General features: G+C 36.0%; 1 protein-coding gene across 2 annotated transcripts in view; it reads left to right on the plus strand.

The window, feature by feature from the left end:
* PLPPR5 (phospholipid phosphatase related 5) overlaps window positions 1–12,650 on the plus strand; it is a 151,958-nt gene that overhangs the window by 55,783 nt on the left and 83,525 nt on the right. The gene's annotated exons all lie outside the window — the stretch shown is intronic.

A 12,650-nucleotide genomic window follows, 5' to 3' on the forward strand; every position in this document is an offset into this window, starting at 1 on the left:
AAGCTTCTGCTGGTTCAAGGCATCATTTATGCAGTCTCTTTTATATTTGTGTTCTGTATCAGACATCAAATTCTAATGGCATGTTGCTGCACTTGTTTATTTATTGTCTTAATAGTACCTTTCTTATTCAAGAAGTTAGTGTAAACATCAGATTTTTAGATTTACCTCCTCAAAGCCATAAAATGTCTTAAGTTAGTTTCTCCAACTATGAGACTATGAGACTACCAACTCATGAAGCTGTTATGACAGACCATAAATTTAGATTCTAAAGGCCAATTCTTGTCCATAGGTATTGTTCAATTTTCCTTTGACCTGACTTTTCCCTGCCCTGTCCATTGTTATGCAAAACCTGATATATTACTGCTTTCTCTGAGATGTTTTAACTATTTGTTGAGAAGTTAAATATCTTTTCTAACATATATGCTGAAAACAGAGTCCAGGTAATAGCTGTGAGGTAATATTTGCTACCTCTCTTTAAGGGAAATACTTGGGACAAGGCAGTTAGCTGTCTAACTGCCTGCTGGACTCAGTCTGAACTACCGTAAATCTAATGATCTAATCTTGTAACTTATTAGTATCAACAGGTGCAAAATTTTGCTAATCTTTCACTTCTGCAATTTTAAGCGTAGGCATTCTCATTCAAAATTAACCAAGTGTATTACTATCATTTAGTAATTTAAACAATCTACACTATCAGAGTTTTTCTGGTTTTCTCTTTTTTTTTCCACTTATGCATATAAATATACACACGGCAGGTATAACTCTTTCACCTGTTCTTAACTTTTGGAATTAGACTATTATTAACTATTATTAACTCTGGCAGTGGGCAGATGCTTTAATACATGTACCTGTGAGAATATTGTCTTCTGTGTGCTTCAGCTACTTCACAGTTACATTCATCAACTACCTATCTATCTACCTAAATTTTGTGGAAAAATTACTTTAATGTGCAAGGGACTTCTGACTTCTTAGCATAGAGCTCTGAACTGTGCTTAACTACACTGAGAGGCTTTGTCCTTTTTAGGGTTTTTCTGGGATATGTTTTGTTACAATACAGTGATATCTTTTTTTCATGCTTCTCAGGAGACCCTGGCTGATGTTTCTTTCTGCCTTGGTTATGTACTCTGCAGAGCTCTTTATGCAATTTATTCTCCATTGAATTGCGAGCTTTTTTATAGCTGAGAATCAAGATGACTCAGACAATTCAGAGCTGATTCAACAGCAGGAGGTCAATCTTAGTTTCTCCTTTACCCTTTGAGTTCTAAGGATTTATTTTCTGCCTAAGAAGGACATTATTTATAATCTCTCTTTTGTGTAATTTTCTCAGCCTACTCTGCTTTTTTTTTTTTTTTTTTTTTTTCTCCTGTTTCCAGTATCTAAGTGGCTTGTCAACAGTTTTAAAACTTGGGTAAGGCATTTAGCATAGATGCTAAAACTAGTTGTTTGTGAGTGACTGAACTGCAGTTGTATGAACTTGTGGTGATACTGGAAACAGAAAAGGAAGTAAGTATTTCACATCTCCCACCAAAATAGCCAGCCTTCAAAATATTAAGTTATCAAACAATCTATATTTTAGTTTATAACTCTCAAAATATATTTTTTCTTGAAATCTTGATTTCTTTATTTTTTTCCAGTGGACCTTAATGATATTGCACTGAAGTGAAACACTAGATATGCATACTGGAGTGTACTGATGGATAAAGAACGGTTTCTGCTTCTACCAAATGTATTTTGGGTGTTCATTTATTTGTGTATTTATTCCCATTCCACGACTTGTAATCCCCTTTAGGTGGGGAGTAAGATGCCTGATAATTTTTTCTTCAATGTCAAATGAAAAAGCATATGAAAAGGGAAGTAAAATATTGAAATGTTCCTCTCTTCTCCATGATGTAGCTCTTAAAGCATTTGAATGCAAAATGTAGGCCTTGAAAGAAATTACAGAAAGTATAAGGATTATGATAGCAGTTCTATCATAATAATAATAACAACGAAATTAACAATATTTTAAAAATATATTCAGATGTTTTACTAATTCTATCGTAAAAACAAACAACCCCCAAAAAAACCTGTTTCAAAGAAATGCAGTGCTTTAAATACCATAAATAAATGCAAAATACTAGGACAGGATATAATATATAGAGTCTTCAATGGAATTAAAGTTACACAGAGATTTAATAGGAAAGCTAAATTCATGAATAAATAAACTATAGCTGAAAACCATACTCCATACCTTTCAGTGACTTTGGCTGTCTTTGGTGGAGAGTTGTTCCTTCAATTCAAAGTAGCCCTTTGGCTCATTTTGACTTAGGGAAAATATATTTTTGACTGTTCTGCATATTTCTTGGAGCCTGGGGGGAGAAAGCTTGTTTTTTCTAATCTTGCATGCCATTGACTACTCATGGGTTATGATTTTAGAGAGAAATACAGTCCTAACAGGTGGCACAAATAAGTTGCTTTAGGAAAATGCATGAGTTTAGAACTAGGAAGTGAATTGCTTGGGCAGTCTTTGTTGTCAAATGTCCAGGATGTCATAGAGATCATCTTACAGAGCAATTCTCGTGACTGACTGTCCTCTAACCCCATTATAAAAACAGAAAAGAAAAATATTGATCCTTTTAAAATCTTGCTGAGTTTGATGTATCAATTGTCTGACAAAGAGAATGGAGGGAAAACTGCATGCAAATTTCTCATTCCAATAGATTCCTCTTTCCCTTTGTGAAAATAGCAAAGTTTGCCAACTCAGATTCTACACTTTGTGACAGTTATTGCCATGTATTGATAAGCCTACATTTACTGCACCGTTTACTTAAGTAACTTTTGGATTGAAATTACCTTACGTGAAAGTAATTAATTCACAATTCTTTTCAGTTGCTAATTTCTGTTACTCATTTTAGTAATAATTTACAATGAAAAACGTATATAATAAAGACCTGTTCTGTCATTGCTAGTCAGGAATAGTCCTCTGTCAGAAACAGGGGCTCTGGCTATCTGTGTAGTATTTAATTTTCAAAACCAGCAACATGTTTTATTTGACAATGCCCTGAAAAATTAAAATTCCAACCATAGCTAACAGGATGATTAACATTCAGAGAGAAGAGGATTTCAATATTAATCATTCACTGAGAGCCATGCAACTCAGAGAGAATGAACTGATGCTGATGAAAAGCACTAACTGTGCTAATGAAAAAGTTTTGAATGTCTTCTACTGACAAGACAAGCATTGGAAAGCAGCTGCTTTTTGAAATGGAGAAGGCATAGTAATTCAATAAATGTTCTTTATTAGTAATGTAATCTTCCCAAGCAATTTCTGAGCTTAGCTCTCATAAACCAGTAACACTCTAATAAGCATTTGCACTGTAGCAGGTAATTGTTCAAGACTTGTACAGTAAAGAACCAGATGCACCTAAATGTCCTGTGTGAAAGAGTGGTGCCAGTCACTCCAGGCAATGCAGAAATGAACATCCTTCCCCTCTTTGTTCATCCTCACCTGCTGGGACTGACCGAGATGGCAGCAGCCAGTCCCATGAAGTGGGTACTGTTTTCCCTGCTTTTCATAATGCCTGCTTTACCTACAAGAAATAGATCAAAGCACAAGAAGGCAGGAAGATGCCAAGAACAGTAGGATCCAAGGGAGCTATATTCTGACAGAAACTAATCAATGACTGTTTCTTTTCTGGACTTGTCTTGAAGTCTGAAGGTTCCCAAGATTTTTGCTCTTCTCTGTAATGAAATTACTTTTTCAGCCCTGACCTTGAGAAATGCAGGGAGAAAAAAAATTCTGGTATCCAGGGAATGCATTTTGGTTTACCACTCCTGCTGGCTCTCCTAGAAGGGAGGGCATTGTGAGTTCTGTAGCTGTTGGATCTGAACATGTAGTTGAACTTTCCTTTTTCTGTGGGATATTTTTAGTATGTGTAGGGATATTTTTAGACAGTGGATGTCTTTTCTAAGAATTTGTGTACTGTAACTATCCCAACTAGTTTATAAGTTTTATTACTCTGTAGTTCTTTAAAACACCCACACTGCTGAGTTTTTTCTTGTAAACTGAAATGAAAAGGTTATTTAGAAGTATCTATTAATCTAATCTATTAGTATCTAAAAATAATGAGATATAGCTACTATGGTGTAAGATTAAATTGCTGTGTATCAACAACAATGAAAATTTCTCATTTCAAGAATTTTTTTTCTATCTTTGTGGAAGATTCTATGACAAAATCTGCTCTGCTTCCCTGTTTATGTTATCCTTGTTTCTGGAGTCGCTAGTTGCAACATTATTGTAAGACAGCTGAGATACTGAGAGTGCACGATTAGAACTCTCTGGATGATACACATTGTTTGAAGTCAGACATAATACATCATACATGTTTTTTCCTTAGCTTACTGTTGACTTGGGCTGTGTAACTAATGTCAAGGTCATCTGGGAAAAATCTGATATTTTCCCATTTCTGTGGGATCAATTTTTTGTTTTCTTCCTTTTTTTTTTTTTCCCCTAGATGAAATTTTAAATATTCCTAATGGAATTAAATACTGGACATTAGGATGCCTAATAAGCTAAATAATTTGCTTAAATCCAATTTGGATGCTGTCCTAGTTATTGTAGAAGCAGTAATCGGCATGCTGGATATTGGCATTGCTCTATGAAGAAAAGGTTAATGCCATAAAAATTATGTGTCCTAAGATAGTTGTATCTTTTTAGCAGTCATCCACTCCATTTCCCAAAGGTTAATTTTTGTGCTGGTTTAGTGAGAATATGATTCTCTAACCCTTATGTTCTGTACTCAGGTCTCCTACTGATTTTAATTTCTATAAATCAGCAGAATTCTTATGGGAGGGAGGAGAGGAAAGACCAAACACTAATAATATTTTAACATCTCTATTTCTGAGCCAGTTGTACTGCATTTACAGGTTTACCACAAAGCACTCACTTCAAAGGAAGTGAGCCTTACATGCTTCTAAAAACGATACTTTCTGGCAATATGAGAAGTGTTAAAAACTGCATGATGCTTTAAGGCCATAAAAATAGTCAGTAGGCAGTCGTAACAGAAAGGAGATATGAACCTTAGTTCTGGCAGCTGTCAATTAATCTTCTCCTAAAATGAATCCAGAAGATATTTCATATTCCTTGGCTCTGTCCCAGTGATTCAGCCCTCTTTACCTCTTTCCCACCTGCTGGGCTGATGTTGAGCCAGGCTGCCTCTGCATAATCAAATCTGTTCTCACTGTCCTGCTGGCACGTCTGTGTACTAACTGCCTGGACGTGTTGTTGAGCCGCTACCTTTTAATCCCTTTGCTCTGGCAGGAGCCTGCAGAATGCCCCACTTACTGCATTTTCCCACAAGAAACCTGTAATTTCAACTTTAGATGTTCTTGCCAACTTTATAAATGTACCACTGCACAAATCTCTCACTCCCCACGGTTCCTTTTCTAATAATTTTTTCACATGATCACTTACCACTTCTTTCTTTTAGTACAGTCAGTTGTCTGTAGTTAAGCTGGCTGGCTGGCTGAATAAGGCATTGAATGAATAAGAATTTTCAGAAGCACTGATCAAAGTAAGGAGTTGTGTATTAAGCAAACAAGCGTATATTTTATTACAAAATAATTTGACAGTGTCCCCTATTATATTAGTGACAGTCATAGTATAACCAAATAAATTTCTTATCCTTTAGTCTAACAATTTGTGAAACACAGAATATTTTTAAATGAAAAGCCATCTCAATTTAGCAGAGCTTAAAAACCTTGATTAATAATAATTCATGGTGCCAAGTTATGACAAAGAATCTTCAAAATCTGGTTTATTTATTATTTTATTATTACTCTGGCTCTTCAGTTTTCCAGCTGCTACTTTCAGTTCAGGCTTCACCTCTCAAAGCAGCAAAGGCTGTTGCTATGTCTCCCAGAAGTGAGTTTTTGATGTTTAAGTTACTTCCTTCCTTGCTGCCTTCATGAGTCTCCTGCTAATCCTTGACTATAGTTTTTGCCTGAAAGGTAATTGTGATGAGAAATGATATAGTCTCTCAGATTATTTTTTTTAAGAGACAATCCTGTAACAGGTTTTATGTAGCACCTTATTAAATCATATATATAAAAAAATGTAAAAATATATAAATATATATATAGTACTGTCCCTTTACAAAGGGGAAAATTAAGAGATATCTTTGTTACCTACCAGTGTAGGTAAGTGCATGGGAAATTTCACTTTGTATCAATGCACCAATGTAGAGGAAACATGATTTTATTTTTAGATATGAATTACCATAATCAAGTGAATTACAATAATTGCAGTGAATCACCATTAGAATGGATTAAAACCATTAAGACAGCAAATCTCTGGGCTGGAGTAAATCAAATGTAATTCACAGAATCAGAGAAAAATTTAGGTTCAGAGCAGGGCTGACTTCACTTTTAGGTCAGATTCCTCAGAGCCTTGTAAATGAAGTTTTGAATATATCTCCAAGTGTAGAGACACCTTGATAGGAGGAAACTATCTGAATAATGATTGATGGAAATGGTTGCTTCCTGCAACAATTGTTTTGTAGGAATACAGTCGTTTGGAGAAACACTTAATAAAAGGGTTGTCTTTTTAGTCCTACACTGGGCTTAGCCTTGTAGCCAAAATGGATAGTGTAGAGGCATGTTCTGCAGAAGGTGGGGGCTTCTCAAAGTGCAGAGACATCTGCCCTGCAGGGGGCATGGAAAGTGGAGCTTTATGAAACAAACCAGCGTAGGAAATTCCTGTGAGGTGCATCCTCACTGGTTTGGTGATGGTGCCATTCATAGCAGTATCCTGGGGCTGTACGAATGCTTTCTTTGTAGCTGACTACCTTTTGTCAATTAAATTTTCCTTTTTCTTGAGTTTTCTGTCTTTGCTGAAACCACATGAACAAGGGAATTTTTCAGAGAAGACGTGTGTGTGTGAAAGCATCAGTGTCTTGGTGACAAAGAGAAATTTGTGAAACATGTATTCCTTGTAGCTCCGTGGATCGTGAATGCTGAGGGCTACACCAGGGTACTGAAGAGCTGGGTCTGGATGATGAGTATTATGAAATGGACTTTAAATATTTTTAATATTTAAAAGGTTCAAAGTGAAATAGGAAAATAATGAGCTCTACCTCTACCTTTCCTGAACAATTACCTGATAGCAATGGATACTGATTGTAGTTCTGTTTGCTAAATTCTGTGGGCTTGTTTTTCTTTTGTTTTCTTTTCTTTTCTCCATTGAACCACTGCCTAAAGGTATCCTATAGTTGCTCTTTCTGTGCTTTTCTTTGTAATCTTATGAAGCAATGGATAATATCCAATTTGGGAATGGAGTTTCAGGTGTAATGCTAATGAGAAATGTCTGGTATAATTTGTAAGAACATAAGTAGTTCTACCGCACTACTGTGTGTGAGCTGACCCAGCAGAAAATGCTACAGAGGAAGTGTTGGACTCCTGCCAGGATGAGCTGCATACATTAACTACAACCAGAGCTGGAAGTATGCAGTGATTTTGGTGCATAATTTATTTTGTTAGACTACTTGTCTTACCTTTCTGATAGAAAGTTAGTAAGTGGGTAAATTTTATCTTAAGTACGAATTTGTCATTGAAAGTGGAGTCTTGTATACCTTACCTGTTCATGATACAATTGCTAAGAGTCAAGCTTGGTTAAGGTAAGAGATAACTCTGCTGCCCCTGGAGGAATCATCAGAATGAAAGGGAGACCTCACAGTTCCACGCAGAGTCCCCTATCAAGGTGCCAGTCTCATTTCTTTACACACTTTTGGGTGGTTTTACATTTCCCCTCCTCAGTATCTCAGAATATTTTATTCCCTAGTCATGGAATTAGCAAAAGATAATGATGCTTACTACACAGAGATAAAAAGTAGTCATATTTATGTGTAAGTGTGGAATTTAAAATGAGAGGGTGGCTTCATCCAGGCAGAGGCCAGCAACCCTGGCCACTAAAGTAGCTTTCCTGAAAGTAGACTGGAAGTGATTTTTCACACAAGTTTTCCTGCAAATGAAAAAGTCTCATTAAGTTAAAACAGAAGTTTATCTCCATCCCTTTGGTCACTTCAGCTGTTGTGTCACTTGAGAATGTGTCTATAGTGTCTGTAAAATCACTGGGGACTCCTAGGGTCCAGTTCCTACAGGCAGCTGAACTGGGGGCTGAGGGTGAGAGCATAAGGAAAGTGGTTTGATGGGCTCACCGTGTCCTTCCTTCGTACTTCTAGGGTTTCAGATTGATGAAAGGTTTATGTTGATAACACAGAACCTTGAGGAGTGGGCAATCATTTAAGTGTATCCCATTAATGTCTATACAGAACCTTTAGCAATAAATTATCTTAATTAGTCTATTTGTAATAAAAAGGTACAAAAGAGAATGCAAATTACAATGCAGAAAACTGCCATATTCAAGTGAGTGAAATAAATTCAGTAACATGTAAAGAGAATTTTAGAACTGGTCTGTAAAACTTCAGGCATTGTAAAATGTCTGAACCAATTTTGGATTATGTACAAAATTGGCTGTATCGGTACATGCAGTGTCCTACACAAGGTAGGTCTGAGTGATTATTTTTTTTCCCACTTGACTATTTCACCATGAATAGGCAAGTGCTATGCTTATGGCAGCTACTGTTGAGTAATCTGCTGCATCAGTCTTCCAAGTAATCGTTGATTACCTTGGAAAAGGGGTTTCTTTCATCAAAAGAAATTTTAAGAATTCTGTGTGAATGAGATAAGTAATTTACTCCAACAATCTGAGGTTAGTCATATGATTTTTATTGAGTCAATTATGCCAAAGATTGCTAAGTTTACAGTCTGTATAGCATTGCAGTTACCAAAAATATGTCTATCAATGAAAATAAATTCATAGCTGCTGTAGTACTTTTCTAAGCGGTAGGCTTTTTCCTAAGTTTTTCTAAGGTAAGATTAAATAAGCATTATTTGAGCTTTCAGGTACCAATGTTTCATGTCATTTCCGATTGACAAAACTGTGTCTGTATTTTTTTATTATGACAGTACAGTGTCATGCTAATGCATATGCTAATGTAGGCTTTAATTCTCAGGAGGTACAGGCCTTAGGCACATGGTGTCCCTCTGGCATCCCAAGTTTTTGTTATAACCTATGAAGAACTTGCATACAATAATACTTCTTAATTTGAATAGAACAAGCAGTTTTAAGCAGATTAATTGTATTATTGATGTAAACACTAACTAGTCAACTACTGTGCTGTGATTGGTACTCCTTATATCAAACTCAATCATTTTATTGTTGCCTTGTCCTCCTCCTCATTTGTTTCATCTCCCTCTGCTCACTCTCTCATATACTTGCACTGCATCATAGAGGTGCCCAAGCTTACTGGGGCAAAATGTTGTCTTCTATGGAAACAGGGTCCAGCTCTCTGTAATACTGCAATCCAGATGCAGTATTAATGCCTATGCTGCTACCAATTTGACATTCTTCCCTGTTTGACTCTTGGAAAGTATAATTCCTATTTCAGAGCTAGTTTATTTGTGTGTAAGTGAAATTTAAGGGTAAAATTGATCACATCTCACTAGAGCCCTTTAAAAGAAGGGTGCTAGTCTAAGCTAGTCATAAAAGCTTGTGCCATTATCATTGCAAGTGGTATCATCAGAGACTGGTGTTTCTTAGGATGTAGTGAATGACATTTTCAGAAGATGATTCATCCTGCCCTAATGTAGTAGAACTTAGTCACCTAATGGAGTTGTCACTCTCTGTGAACTACTACTAAGACAACATGAAAAGATTATATTTGGTGCATAACTTGTATGAATCCTACCGCAAGTGTTCAGGGCAAGCCCCCATTTCTGATTCTGCGCTGATTCTGTTCCAACTGCTAGGAAATTATTTTTGTCTTGCATTATGATAGTCCTACAAACATAAATTTTAGCAGTAAATGCTTTAGGACTTATATAACTGCATATCATTAAACAATTTAATTAATCAATTAGAATGTCCTTTTACTTATCCCTTAACAATATCTGTAGAGATTTTAGTTCATTCTGTCTCCTCCCTACTAATGTGCCATCAACACATACCCAATATTCCTCTCAGAAGTAACTAGGTTAGTGTAGCAGTGCAGAGATGTTTTACTGGGAAACAGTCAGGGGGCTTCCAGCTGCTGACACTCTGATAAAGCATAAAAGAGCTAAGAGTTCTTTACTGCCATTTGACATAGCAACGTTTTTATATTTAGAAAATACTATAAGAAGTGGTGATATAAGCACATGAAAGGTTAGTGAATTTGGTTTAGAATTGGAAATATCTTTCTGTAATGAAGGTCATAATTTCAAAGTATTGCAAAACAGCATATCTTATTGTATCTGCTCTACATTGTGTCTCCTGAGCTGAAATTTCACTTAAAATTAGGTAGCAAATGATAAGAACAAGATAAGTCTATAAGGACTATCAAGGAACTCCTGAGCTCAGTGGCATTATTCCCAAGGAAGTTAATTTCAAAACAAGTCTGTCTGTTTTATGAGTTTCAGCCAATAATTTTACAAATAACCTTCTGAAACAGAAATTGTTGGTTCTGGGCTTTTCTTTGCCATTCTGCTGTCTTTGCATTTCACTGTGCTTGCAGAATATATTTAGCTGGTTACAGTAGTCACAGGGGATTGTGTTCTTATGCTTCTATTTGTTTGATTTAATACATGTTTGCATATTCAACGGTGCAGTCAATAAACATCATGCTCTTTATAATAAAAGGCTATCTTTGGTTTTACTTGATCAGCTAAATGCATATTCATGAAGGCAAGTCACTGGTGTGCAGGCCGTGCTTATAAAGTACATCTGCAAATGGGAATGTGGTTCTGAGTATTAAAATAAAGCAATGTTTGGTATTATTGTTTGGTTTGTAATATTCCAAGCATCTTGTGGGGCTTGGACCTGCCTTACCTGTGAATTCCTACCCTTCATTATTATACCAAATAGTAGGTTATACATTACAACAGTCAACCTCTGTGAAGACAACAATAGCAAGCACCAAGTGCATGTGTGTTTTTCAACTAGTGCAAGTTATACAGAAGCTAATTCAGATTTTAACTTTATTAGCTGCAAAAACTATCAGCTTTATTGCTTGGCAATAAGCCAAGCCTTTTATACTTATTCTAAGGAAAAAAAAATATCTAAATAGGAGAAGAGGAAGAAGGGCCTGAGAAAGGTTGATAGTGTGAGAGCATGTCTTACCTGTATAAAAATAAATACACAGTTCATAATTATTTCAGAAACAGTCATAAATTTATAGAGCTTTCAAAGAAAAAAAAATCATTGAAGTTTTTAGATACCTTCTGCTTTAAAGTTTTGTAGTTTTCAAGCCTCTTGCTATTCAATAAGGAGTTAGTTACGGAGATTCTTTCCAAAATCCTTTAGAGATTTTGATAGTAGCTTTAAAACAGTTTTATAAAAACAAGACTATTTATGTTCTCTAATTCCTACATGCAGTATCTCCATTGTTGTATTTGGAAGTTGGTTTGTAATAGCCAAATAAATGAAGGACTATTTTATTAGCTGGTTTCTGGAAAAAGGTAAATTTTCCCCAATGGCAATCTTTGAAAGAAATATGCCACCAGCATTTCTCTGGGGCATCCACTCAAATCGAACTGAAGAGCTGAGTCTCGTGCTTATTGCAGTCCTGCTGTTGACTTTGGTCCTTGGATCAGGCCTTATATCCTAACAATGAAGGTGTCTGTGTGCAATTTCCAGGGTTTAAGATTTTTATGTGTATGGTAATGGGTATTGGACTGCTCTAAAGAAACGGGGAAAATAAACTTTGTGCTAGGCAGAATTCACCACAAGATGTCTCATATCTCACTGTGTAAAATGTGTAAAGGTAGGGAGCTATCCAGCTAAGTCTGGTGAGAGCAATGCGAATGACATGATTTAGATTCTTCTGGAAAGTGTGTTAAGAACACATAAAAATAGACTGGATGTGGAATCCAGGCATGGAGAGTGTGTTCTTCATGGGCTGATTAAAAATAAATGCAGAGAGACTAACATCACTGAATATGGACAACATTTTCTAGAAAGGGGAAGAAAATGAACAGTTAAAGCCAAAGTATAACATTAGGAGAATGATTACACATTATAAATCAGAGCAATCAAATCTCACTTGTTATTTCCAACAGCATTTGCTATCTAATATAAGTGGACTCTTTATGGCTAAGGTGTCTATTTAGAGGCTGTTTCACATCCTTATAATATTTGGGGTGGGGTGTAACTTTTTATCTTTTTAGCTGTTGACTTTGGAAATCCACACTAGAGCCCACACATGGATGAATTGGGCCTTGGGCACAGTCATCTATTCTAAAGTGTATGGGTGTGTGCTATATATGTATTTTTAACTAGAACTCTTTTGTGTTTCTATCTGTATGATTTCTCCCAGCACCAGAGCAGACTCTCCACTTACTCTAGGATGTTAATTGGGCTTCATGGCCAGCTACAAATTTTCTTTATGGCTTTTAAATTAAAGCTTTGAGCATTAAGTGCTTTCATGGGTATACATATACAAAAGGGTATGTATTTCCATTCCTGATTTGGGAAGGCTTCAGAGGTGAGGGTGGGTAGTTGTGGGAAACTTCTACTGTTGCCAGTAATGAGCCAGAAGCAAAAGTTGATCATAAAAATCAAGTATATTTCATATACC

This window comes from Empidonax traillii, unplaced genomic scaffold (assembly GCF_003031625.1).
Source record: "Empidonax traillii isolate 1590-97213 ecotype Southwest subspecies unplaced genomic scaffold, ASM303162v1 scaffold62:size2133460, whole genome shotgun sequence".
NCBI lineage: Eukaryota > Metazoa > Chordata > Aves > Passeriformes > Tyrannidae > Empidonax > Empidonax traillii.